This window comes from Balaenoptera musculus, chromosome 8 (assembly GCF_009873245.2).
Source record: "Balaenoptera musculus isolate JJ_BM4_2016_0621 chromosome 8, mBalMus1.pri.v3, whole genome shotgun sequence".
Lineage (NCBI taxonomy): Eukaryota > Metazoa > Chordata > Mammalia > Artiodactyla > Balaenopteridae > Balaenoptera > Balaenoptera musculus.
In genome coordinates this window covers 108,879,120-108,892,645 of record NC_045792.1, presented here as the reverse complement: position 1 = coordinate 108,892,645, position 13,526 = coordinate 108,879,120, and positions in this window count along the sequence as shown.

Genomic DNA, 13,526 nt, shown 5'->3' with positions numbered 1-13,526 from the left:
ACGGGGGTCGGGATCCCGACAACGAGGTTGCCCGCCCAGATGGCACATGCACGCACATGGCACGCACCCCAACACACACATCCATGCCCCCTCATGTACCCTCCCCCGCAATATACATCCATAAATATGCGAGCACCGTGCCCCTCCCCCCCCCCCCATGACAGGGCTATTTGCAGTCGGTGTAAATACCCTGAGCACAGCCAATGTGCTTTCCTGCAGTGATTCGAAGATGAACACCTTCATGTAGTAAACGGTGGGGTCCATTGACCCCCTAGCACCGTCCCTCCGCTCGCACAGAACTAACGGGGCTAAAGCTCCCTGGGGAGAGGCGGTCAGCACACGTGAGAAGCAGAGTCAGCTCACCGAGATTGTACAGGTTCAGAACAATGTGAGCTGAGTCACACATGGTGGAAACCCAGGGAATGAACAAGTCCGGGATCTGAGTGGGAGATTTTCAAGCACATCTCATAGTCACAGAGAGGTCAGGAGGATCTGAGTTGAGGGGGCAGGCATGTGAGGTTCAAACAAAACAATTAGGCTCGACTGATGGACGTTGATGGACCACTGTTCCTCCAATCTAGAGTGGCGTGTGAAACATTTCAGAAGCAGATTATAGAGGAGGATTCAGAACAAGTCTCAAGCTCTAATGGGAATGTCCCAGCCAACGATCTGCAGCCCAGTCAGAACCAAGGGCAGGTAGCTTATTAGCGGATGTTTAGAAATGCACAAACACACTGAATAGTTGAGGGATCACAGAGGAAATTGGGATGGGACTTGGGAAGCACCTTGGAGCTGAGCGATAATGCAGGACCAGAGCAGAACTTGGTGCTGCTGACTCCAGACCTACAGGGAAATGTCAGGGCCTGAATGCTTACATTAGAAAAGGTTGGGGTCGGTGGAGGGGGAGACCCATATTTTTAATAAGTTACACATCAAGTTCAAGAAGTTAGAAAATGAACAAAAAACTAAAACTGAGTAAAAGAGAAGCATGGAAATGAGTAAGGAAAAGAGAAGAAGACAGTAAAATGAAGAAACAAAATTGGCAGGGAAGGTCAACAGAGAAAAAAATTGGCTCTTCAAAGGGACTGATAAAACAGTCCAACATCTGGCATGAAAATCAGGTAGGAAGGGGAGAAGGCATAAACCACACTGAAATGAAGAGAGAGCATGTGACAAAGATGGCAGAGACTAAATTAGCAGTAAGAGCAGAGCATAGACAACTCTGTGACAGTATATTTGAAAACTAGATAAAATGGCCAGTTTCCGGGGGAAATAGACTTACTGCATTGAAGCATGAAACTTGAATAGACTGACTTCATTTTAAAGATGTTGAACCAACAATTAAACAACTCCTCACCAAAAAATACTAAGATTTTGAAAATTACATCATGACCAAGGGGGTCCTCTCTAATGCAAAAATAGTTTTATATTAGAAAACTGAGTAATATGATGATTTATGACACATAAACAGTTTAAAGGCTGGGGGGAAAAATTGGATGACACAGAACACAGTTTACGAATTCTTAGTCAATTAGGAATAAAAGGCAATTTCCTCAACCTGAGGAAGACATCTTCCAAAATCCTACAGCAAATCATCTTAATAGTAAAAGGTTAGAAGGTTTTCTTGCCTGCTAGTTCCTTAAAAGAAACTACCATTATTCACAATCAAATAACTGTCTATAAGGAAGTCCAGGAAAATCTGCAATTTCTAAGTTTTTAGAATTAAGGAGAGTGAGGACGTGTGCATGTGAGCACAAGAAAGAAAAATTGAAAGGTAGGAGGCAATGTTCAAAGATGCCATTTCCAGCAGAAATGTAAAAAACATAGGATAAGAATAAATCTAACAAAAGATGTGCAAGATAATTAGAGTGATAATAAAATCCCTTTATTGAAAAGTATTACAGAAGAGCTACATCACTGGAGATGTCACCATGTTCCACAAGATCTTTAAAATGTTTGTTCTCCCTAAATTAATCTGTGAATTCAGGGCAACTCACCCACATTCCAATATGGATTCACATGTAAATTGACACTGATTCTAAAATTCCTGTGGAAAGAAATGGGGTCTGAATATCAGAAGACTGAGGTTGGGGAATCTGTCCTACCGGCCACCCTCCCATGTGAAGCTGGGTTCCTTAAGCCGCTGGAATGTCTGCTCCCAGATGCACACAGAAAACAGAGTGAAGCCCACCACACAGGGGAACTTGACTGGGGAGGGGGGGTGGGGCAGACATGGTGCCAGGAATAACAGGGGAAAGGATGGGATATGTTGACTGAAATAAAAACCCACAATGGGAGAGCTGTGAGTTTCAGTTTCATTTGGGGTCTTACTAAAGACTATAGCCTGGGAAACGTCATCGCAGTAGCTCTGAGGAACTGTTCCAAAGAGGTAGGAGAGGGCTATCAGTATATATGTGATTTTGGCAAAGGTGTACGTGCCATCAAGAGCACATCTTGGTAGAAGGTTGCTGCTGGTCACGAGGAACAGGTGTCTCCGTTAATGATTTTAGTGTTTTTCTAAGTATGAGAAGATGCAAGAGTCTGGGTTCATGAATTTTCTCCTGAAAATATCTAACTACCTGAGGGCCCGTTCTGCCTGTTTTCCCAGAGCACAGAGTGTCTCATTCCTGATCTTTGCCTTGAATTCCTTTCAGGGTGTGTTGTAGGTGGAACTGGGTGGTGGGCAACATTCTTTTACAGCTGAAACAGCTGCATATCCACTGAGAACAAAATAAAATAACAGTGCTGTCCTCCCTCATACCATCCACCAAAAATCCATTCCTGGTCATTGAAAGACCTAAGTCTGAAAAAGAAAACATTCAAAATTTTAGGAAAAAACTATAGGAGAGTAATCAGAAAGCTCTCCTATCAGGGAAAATTTCTTAAATAAGGCATAAACCCCACAAATCATAAAACGAAAGATTGATAAATTCAACAAGAATAAAGTTTAAGAAATAAACTTCTCTGCATCAGAAGACACCACAAGTGAAAACTCAAGGCATCTCTTGGGAGGAGATATTTGTAACACATGTCAGTGATGAAGAATTAGTATTCAATGTATACAGTAGGCCCTCTGCATCCGTGGATTCAACCAACCTCGGATTGAAAATGCTCAGAAAGGAAAATTCCAGGAAGTTCTGAAAAGCAAAACTTGCATTTGCCGCATACCAGCAACTATTTATGTAGTATTTACAACTAGTTACATAGCATTTATATTGTATTAGATATTATAGATAATGTAGAGATGGTTTGAAGTACACAGGAGCATGTGCTTAGGTTGCAAACACATCAGTGTTTTATATAAGGGACTTAACCATCCCTGGATTTTTGTATCTGTGGAGTCCTGGAACCAATCCCCCTCAGACACGGAGGATGGATGTATAAGGAACTTTAGGATACCATTAGAAAGGCGAGCAATTGAACAGAAAAATGGGTCAAGTTGGGAGTAATCAGCTCACAGAAAAGAGAACCTGAGTGATCATAGCAAATGGGAAATCAAATGTAAACTACCACTGATGCCAGTTCAGACCAACTAGATGAACAGAACACAGATGTCAGTGAGGGGAAGGAAAGAATGCAGCTAATAAATGCAGAGGGAGGGATAGAACGAGAAAAGCTTCATTAATGTGATGCTTGACTGAGGCAAGGGTCATCACTGACATGACTGGATGAAAAATTAGTGGAGTACAGAATATTCAGTCTCCAAGTAACACCCCTCTGATGACTTATGTTGACAGAAATACTCAAACAGTCTACAATAGGAATAGAAAAGAATTTTATTTGAGCCAAACTGAGGTCTATAACCCAGAAGATAGCCTCTCAGATAACACTGAGGGACTGCTCCCAAGAAGCATGGTTTTCAGCACCGTTTTATGTCTTTTTGGAACAAAGAACATCAAACAAGTCAGGGGTACATTCCTTCAAGTTTTCGAGAAAAAGCGATCAGCACGTACACAGTGAGTCAGCATGGCCTGGGCTCCTGGGAAGGGAGTCTTATCATCAAAGGAGGGCTAGCATTGGCATCTCAGGAAGGGAGGCATTTATCTTTATTTTTAACGTGGACATTCTTTACTTCTGGTCAATACGCTCCTTTCTTTAATGATTAAAGCGGATGTACAATGCATGTGTGCTAGGCCACAAACAGGCTGTTTCTCTTAGCATAAAATTCAAGTTAAATCATGTATAAGCCAGAATGATTTCCCCAAACCTGAATATGTGAAAATTTCATTATTTCTCCCCTTTGATCATAGAGTCTCAATAGAAAGCACTGATGATCAACATATTTGTCCCTTGATGCCAGGGTGGTTGCTATCCGCCCTGGGTCCATCATGCCCCTTGGTGTGAGGCCTCCTCTGTTTGTTTATATGTGTATAGAGATTTGCCTAGTTATCCACGTTGGGGGGGAACTAATCAGACATAGTAAACAAGCACAGAAGTACGCTAATGGGGAAACGTTTTATAGGCTATACATTTGATCAATTATGCTGAATGGTCACACAAACATTGTACATGTGCTTTTAGCAGTAGACTTAAAGCAGGCTGTGATACATGTCACAAGTAGGTTGATAGTTAGGAAAAGAGTGATAAATACATGTTATGAAAATAATAATCATCTGTAAAGCAGAGTGAAAAAATTACTAATGCCTGAAGAGAGCAACAAAACAGCTCATTTAAAGCATCAGTTTTTCTTACATCTTGTAACCAACTTGCCTTTTGGGAAATTCTTCCTAGACAAGTCTCAACTTCTCCAGAGGTAAACACAACAAGTAGTGTGAGCAATAGCACAAATACCTCCTTGTTTAGCCAGCGGAACATCTAAGGCAACCCTGTTATCTAATACGACTTGGGCTAAGGAGTTTAGGGATGTCTGTTGTGCTTCAGTGATTTTTGCAGTCTCCTCAGCTATTTGACCAACAGTGGCTGATAGATTTCTGATCACCTCTCTGTTTACATACATTCCTGCATTAGGAATTAGGTTTTCTAAGAGAATTTGCCACCAGGTTTCTTGGTATCCTGCTAACATGGATCTGTTGACTCTGTAATGGGGAGAGAAAGGAGGTTCATTTAGTTCCTTGTGTATTGACAGTGGGGTAACCTAATGACCCAATAAGCATAAATCTATTTGCCAGCTGTTAAGACATTTATATGCCCATCCTTGGGAAGGTGGATCAGTTCCAATATCACACATGAAGACAAAACCTGGGGGAGTGAAAGTGATCCTCCCAGAGAGCTCTCATTGATAGCCTCATTAATTGGAAGTTTTGTTAACATGGTATTAAACCATGGGTCATTTCTCTTGCACTCTTTCCAAAAGCCATCTGTACGGTATTTGACATAAGGGAGTTGCTGGCATAATTTACTTGTGTTTTTCTCTTTACGACATTTGTTAATTAAGTAAGGGACAGAGTGGGGGTGGGGGTGTCCTAGCGTAAGTTGTGCTTGGTCTCTAAGGACAGAGGGTAGTACCAGACAAGAGACGGACACATTCATATGTTGAAGAATTTGAACCTGAAAGGTTAGGTTTGGTGTAGGTAAGTGGTTACATTAGGACATCTGAGAAGTCAGTGACAGGTATTCTGAGGGGCCTATATCAGTCTTGTATTGACTGAGGAATTTGATGACAGATCTAACAATTGGTTAGATTGCTGCTGGTAGCTATACCTTTTGTGACAACTTTACCAAAGAATTTTTTTCCACCCTAAACAATGGGGAAAAAGTATAGCCAAAACAGTAACTTTCTATTTTGATAGGGAGACAAACATTTGAATAACAGTTCAATTGAACTAGAAGGATGGGTCTTACAGGCCTGGCCTGGATTCTTGGGTCAGCTGTGTCTCCACAGTTGTAATCGTTTTCCTGTTCTGTCTTGATGGTTGTTTTAAGGTGACTTTGAGGTCAGCAGTCTTCTCTATAGACGAGTCTGAGGCAGAGGCCTTTTTTAAGTGGAAATATGAATTCCAGAGTCAATTCCCTTCAGTTTCACTGTGCATGAGCTAGTTAAGAGTACCTGATAAGGGTCCTTCCATCTAGGTTGGAGATAGTCCTTTAAATGATGTCTTTTCCAGTCTGCACAGTCTCCTGGGTACAGGTCATGGAGCATCTGATCTTCACCCAAAGATAAAATACTGTGATCAGCTTCAGAAACAAGCTTAGAATATCCTCTTAATAATTCAATTAAACTCTACAATACTGTAACACAGTAACAAGGAGTCATCTAAGAAGTGAGTTTTAGGCAGAAAATACCAAACCTCAAAGACAATAGCACTAGAACTTAATATCCACAAAGGTATATTGTCTGAAACATAATTTTTCTCTCTAAAATTATCCTTATTTGCATCAAATATAGCCAAATTGCAAACAGTCTTGTTTGCAAAAATAAGTCTAGTTTCAATAAATTTGTCCTGATTATTTACATAAGTGTAATTGAACATATAGGCTCTTTTATTTATTTTATTGAGGTGTAGTTGATTTACAATATTATATTAGTTTCAGCTATATAACATAGTGATTCATCATTTTTATAGATTATACTCCATTTACAGTTATTACAAAATAGTGGCTGTATTTCCCTGTGCTGTGCAATATACCCTCGCTGCTCGTCTACTTTATACATAGTAGTTTGTACTTCTTAATCCCGTGCCCCTATCTTGCCCCTCTCCCTTCTTTCTCCCCGCTGGTAACCACTAGTTTGTTCTCTAGCTGTCTAAGTCTGTTTTTGTTTTGTTATATACAGTCATTTGTTTTATTGTTTAGCTTCCACATTATAAATGATAACATAGAATATTTGTCTTTCTCTGCCTGACTTATTTCACTAACCGTAATATTCTCTAGGTTCATCCACATGTTGCAAATGGCAGAATTTCATTTTTTTATGGCTGTAATATAATGGAGTAGTAGCCCATTGTATATATATACACCACATCTTCTTTATCCATTCATCCATTGTTGAACACTTGGGTAGTTCCCATGTTGTGGCTTTTGTAAATCATGCTGCTATGAACGTTGGGGTGCATGTATCTTTTCAAATTAGTGTTTTCATTTTCTTTGGCTATATACCCAGAAGTGGGATTGCTGGATCATATAGTAGTTCTATTTTTAGTTTTTTGAGGAACCTCCATACTGTTCTCCATAGCGGCGGCACCAATTTACATTCCCACCAACAGTGTAGGAAGGTTCCCTTTTCTCCACATCCTTGCCAACATTTGTTATTTGTGGTCTTTTTGATGGTAACCATTGTGATGGGAGTGAGGTGATATCTCACTGTGGGTTTGATTTGCATTTCTCTGATGATTAACGATGTAGAGCATCTTTTCATGTGCCTGTTGGCCATCAGTATGTCTTCTTCGGAGTTACAGGCTCTTCTAAATTTGGCTGTGTTGTAACTATTCATAAAGAATCTCAAATTGGACTTTTAAAAGTCCTCTCATGGCCAGGAAAGCTATGCCAAGGACTTGCCATCAGATTCTGCCAGCAATGCCTAGAGACTTAGGTGGATTCCTCCCTTCGCAAGGTCCAAAGTATCTTGAGGTTCCTGCACCTGCCAGGAAGTGGCCTTCCTTATTCACCTGGAAAGGCTGCTGGGAACGTAAGAGTTTCCAAATTCTGGAGGGATCAGGTAGAGAGAAAAGATAAATGCTTCGATTCTGTTTACAAAGGTGTAATTTACTAAATTGCTATAAGTCATAATAAGCTTAAGGGGAAAGGTTCCCTTACATCTGAAAAACAAAGATTAAAAGCTGGTAATATGTCAGACAAAAAGTCATAAAAATTAAAATCATACTTATCAGTTCATTCAATGCCATATTATTAATTTTTGTTCTGTTTAAGTCCAGGTTTTCCATTAGTTTTGTTGACCTTGCCTGATGATAGAGGATGTTAGTGACAGTGATAATTCCAAGAAGTTTGTGAGGTTTTTTTGTTAAGACTCATGTGATTTGCCCAGTGAAGTGGGTGCGTTGATTATTGGAGATTGTGGAAGGTATATTCCAAGTGGAAAACACACTTTTTAACCATTTCTTTGTCACCATGAGGGCATAAGCCTTGCAGCAAGGGAAGGCTTTGATCCATCAAATTAAAAATGTGGTTTGCCAGGGAGATGGGAAGAACCAAGTGGCCTTCTCGGGTTTCCCACAGCCCTGACTGTTCATTTAATTTACAGCCATTGTTTACCCATCTTAATTTTTCCCACAGCCCTGACTGTTCATTTAATTTACAGCCATTGTTTACCCTTCTTAATTTCTCTGATTCAGGACCAGACTGTTGCCATGTTACTAGGACATCAGGATGGGAAAAGTCTGACACTGAGGGATTAATTTTGTAGCAGCACAATGGACTTTATCTACATGTGCCATAAACTTTACAGATTCTGTTGTTGTTCCCTTTGCAGGAAAGGGCATTTCCCTAATACTCGGGCTCAGCCTTTAGCGTGAGGCTCAGTTTTGATGTCAGCTAACACTTTATGTCAGGACATATAAGACTTCCAGGAATTCCATATAATTTCTGGAACACATAATATATATTTATATAGACATAACATAAAGAAGGCTTAATGTTATCTTTTATTTGATAACGCTTCCCATGTAACTTAATGTACCAGATAAGCCTAATTAGTTTAATATCTCTCTTTAAAATGCTTCACTTCCTTTTCCCGTAACAAAATGTATTTCCATTTTTCATACCTTTTTTTTTACTGAAAACATACATATTATTTTCCTTCTTACTTTCATTGTATACTGAAATGTTTCCCTTTTTTAAGTCTCTTTAATTACATATATACTATAATTTTTAACCCTTAAAAAAACCTGAATCTCTAGCAAAAACCGAGAAGCAAGCAGCTCTGAACTGTTTGTCATACCAGCATTTCCTGATTGGCAAGCTTATGAACATATTCTATAACCTCTAGAAACATACATTTTCTCACAGCATTATTTCCTCCCTCAGTGTGGTACAAGACATGTCACCAATAAACCCAAACATCTTTAGTTTTTCTCTAATAAGAAGACAAAGTAGGTAAACTTAGACTTGCTTAGCAATTAATGTCTTAGTATTTTTACCTTAATTGGAAATGATCTGGATATTCAATGGGTTCCCATCATTTAACTTAATTTAGCAAAAGTAAAGTTTCAAGTTACCAAAATCTGGAGAAACTGTTTTTAAGTAGACATACCATAAAACATAATTATTCTTTTTTTTCAATTTAAAAAATTGAAGTAGAGTTGATTTACAGTGTTGTGCCATTCTTTGCTGTACAGCAAAGTGACTCAGTTATACACATATAGACATTCTTTTTTTTATATTCTTTTCTATTATGGCTAATGACAGGATACTGAATATAGTTCCCTGTGCTATGCAGTAGGACCTTGTTGTTTATCCATCCTAAATATAATGTATAATCTGCTAATCCCAAATTCCAAGTCCATCCCTCCCTCCCCCTCCTCCCCCTTGGCAATCACAAGTCTGTTCTCTATGTCTGTGAGTGTTTCTGTTTTATAGATAAGTTCATTTGTGTCATATTTTAGATTCCACATATAAGTGATATCATATGGTATTCATCTTTCTCTTTCTGACTTACTTCCCTTAGTATGATCATCTCTAGGTCCATCCATGTTGCTGCAAATGCCATTATTTCACTCTTTTTTATGGCTGAGTAGTATTCCATTGTATATAAAAACATAATTATTCTTGAAGAGTTTGCCTAAAAACATTTATCCCATTGATCTCTATTTCATTACTTATGAAAATATCATACCAAGTTAGATTTCTTGTTGACAAATTCTGTAACTGAGATTAAAAAAATGTGTACCATGAGCTGATTGGCTTGTAGTAAACCTGGATACAACAAAAGTATTATACTTAGTGTTGATGGCTCTAAAGACATGTCTGTGTTAATCAAACCAACGATTTAAGCTTATTTTCATTTATTAAAGATTAATCCTAGATCACGATTCCTTTTTTAAAAATTAGGTTAGTTTTTTGCTGTATTTAGAAATAGTTGATTTGTAAGCACTTACATGTAAGTCAACTAAATAGAGCTCTTTTACAAATTAATTTTGATAATATTATCCACAGGTAGAGACAGATCATATTTATAAATACACAAAGACGTACATACATCCAGATAGACACAGACAGAGATCTCATAGTTTTCCTGCTTGAGTTGTAAAAGTTTCCCCTTTATTTTTTTCAGTTTTAGTTTCTACTAATTGAGCCCAGGCTGTTGTCTCAGGCAATGTGTGTTGTGCTTGCGTTTCAAGGACATGATAAGTGTCATAACATCAAGCGTTCTCCTAGGAGTACTTTTGTTCTCTCAGGGTCTGAAGTTTGAAAAGATGCTTTACCAAGCTAGCTTTCTTTAACTGAATGTGCAAAAAATCAGCTTTGGAATGTCAAAAGAGTCCCATCCAGGCCATTTTAGGGCTAGATACATACTTGCAAGTACTGGGTCCATACCAGTTATAGAAGCCAGCCAGGGTTCCAGTGGGTAGCTGCCCATCTGGGAGCTGATAGGCTTTAGAAGCACAATTTCTCACTTTTTAAAATATTTATTTATTTATTTCATTTATTTATTTTTGGCTGCATTGGGTCTCCGTTGCCGTGTGCTGGCTTTCTCTAGGTGCGGCAAGTGGGGGCTACTCTTCCTTGCGGTGCGTGGGCTTCTCGTTGCGGTGGCTTCTCTTGTTACGGGGCAAGGGCTCTAGGTGCGCAGGCTTCAGTAGTTGTGGCGTGCAGGCTCAGTAGTTGTGGCGCGCGGGCTTGGTTGCTCCGTGGCATGTGGGATCTTCCCAGACCAGGGCTTGAACCAGTGTCCCCTGCATTGGCAGGTGGATTCTTAACCACTATGCCACCAGGGAAGTTCCTCCCATTTTTTAAAAGTTTCATTTTACTATAAAGTACAAATCTTTCTAATTTTAAGCCACATTTTAAAAAATGGTCAGTCAGCCCCATTCACTCCAAAGTCCCTCCTAGGCCTTTCCTGCCTATTAATTCCCCCCTAGGTCCCTTTGACCTAGGAAATGTACTGGTACCCCCTTAAGACTCCACGTCTTAAGATAATAGCTAAAATAAAAGTCGTGGACAATCACCTAGTACAAGGACATCCGGATGTGAGGAAGAGCTCACCAGAGCATCTGGGGGGTGCTGGGAAGCTGGGGAGGGGGCTGGGGGGTGGCGTTCAAGGGACCTGTGCTTGGTCCCGAGCACTGGTCCAAAGTAGATTCCAGGTGACCTCAGGTGGGTTTTTCTAATATCCTGCCAACTACACCAAGCAATGAGAACAGAAATAATCAGTAAACAATCTATAATAGGGATAGAGAAGCGTTTTAGTTGAGCCAAACTGAGGACTATAGCCCGGAAGCCCGTTTCCCAGATGTCTCTGAGAAACTGCTCCAGAGAAGCAGGGTTTTCAGCACAGGTTTATATCTTGTCAGAACAAAGACCATCAAGCAAGTCAGGGAGACATTCCTTCAAGGTTTCAGGAAAAAAAACAACAACAACAAAAAAACAGATCAGCACATACATAGCGAGTCAGTACAGCCTTGGCCCCTGGGAAGGGAGTCTTATCAAAGGAGCACCAGCATTGACCTCCCAGGAAGGGAGGCATTTCATCTTTTATTTTAACATGGACATTCTTGACTTCTGGTCAGTGCACCCTTTTCTTTAATGATTAAAACAGATGTACAATGTATGTCTGATAGGTCATCAACAGTCTGTTTTACTTAGCATAAAATTCAAGTTAAATCAGAGTTCCCCACATTTCTTCCACTATTTCCCAAGTTAAAAGGGTACCATGAAAACAGAGAAAACTGGTGGGTCCCACCTTAACCTGGTGATCAATCTTAGTGTCACCAACAGAGAGACAAACAGGCACTAGGCACCTGGCAGTGAGTAGCACTGAGGACCCAGCACCACTGAAGCCATATTCTGGCCCAAAAGTTCAACCTGGGTCTAATCATCAAGAAACTGTCCAACAAATCTGATTGTGGGAACTTCTTCCAGACAACTGGCCTAGAATCCTTTTTTTAATTTTTTTTAAGTCTTTATTGAATTCGTTACAATACTGCTTCTGTTGTATGTTTTGGTTTTTTGGCCACAAGGCATGTGAGATCTTAGCTCCTTGACCAGGGATTGAACCCATACCCCCTGCAATGGAAGGTGAAGCCTTAACCACTGGACTGCCAGGGAAGTCCCTAGCCTAGACTCTTCAAAGCTGTCGCTGACCCTAAAAGCCAAAAAAAAAGAAAAAAAGTGGTGGCCTGTCCCAGATGAAGAGAGATGAAGGGGCAGGACAACTAAGTAGGATGTATTGCCCGGATTGTGTACCGGGCACTCAGAGACCCTGTATCATGGTGCGATCCTGGGGCGTGGTCCAGGAGGGACACTTGTTCTCAGAGGACTCCTGTGTGCATCTTCTTTGCAAAGCTCTGAGAGGGGGGACTCTGTCTGCAAGGATGGCTCTGAAGCGTGCTCATTTTCTCAGGAGAAGGCACACGGGGTTGGGGCTGGGAGAGCAATTGGGCCACATCTGGGCAGCTTGGAGAGGCCCATCAGTTTCTGCTGAGTGCAGATCCCTGTCGGTAAATGCTGAAAATTAGAGCAGCTCCGAACCTCCACCGAGAAGAGGCACATTGAGGTATATTTGTGTGTGGAATCGACACGGTTAAAACAATGACCTACAGCTACATGCATCCCTTGGCAAAGTTTCCCAGACACAGTGCTGGGAGTGGTGAGAAAGTCGCGAAAGGAAAAGCACAGGTTGATGTGACTTCCATAGCACGGTTCAGTATATGGAAATAAGTTACATACGCCTAGATGTGAGGAGCACACATCTCAGATGGGTGGTCCCCTCCAGTGGGGGAGGGCTTCTATTGTGAGGGGGCCCCCAGAGCCCTGGCACCCGTCCTCATGTCGTGTTTCTTAAGCCAAGTGGTGGGTGGGTAGATGCAGGTTCTTCCTATTTTTATTTATGTTTCTGGTGTGTCTTAAATAGTTCATGATTGTTAAACATTGGGGGAAGGACCTTTGCTGAAAGTCAATCCTTATTTCTGAGAACAAAACAAAAGCTCAATAAACTATAGAAAATTATAAATAAGCACTTCCTTTATCTACCCTGGATGGTGGAACACAGAGGCGTTTGCAGCCCAAGACAGGAACCAAAGAAGGATGCCTGCTTTTACCATTACTGTTCAGCCCTGGTCTATAAACTGAAGACAATGCAAAAGATGTTAAACGGAAATAAGATGTACAACTTCTGGAAAGGAGGAGACCAAAATACCACATTCCTAGGAGCCCCAAGAGAGTCAGCGGAAGAGCTTTCAGAATGAATGAGAGAATTCAGGAAAGTAGCCAGATGCAAAATACATATTTTAAATCAATATTTTTATTATTTTCTAGCAACCACCAGTTAGAAAATAAAGTAGAATTTTTAAAGATTTCATTCTCAAACAAAAGGGAAAAAAAAAACAAAAGAACATAAAAATACTTAGCAAAAACCCTCTTCAGAAATGTTCAGGGTCTGTAGGAAGAAAATG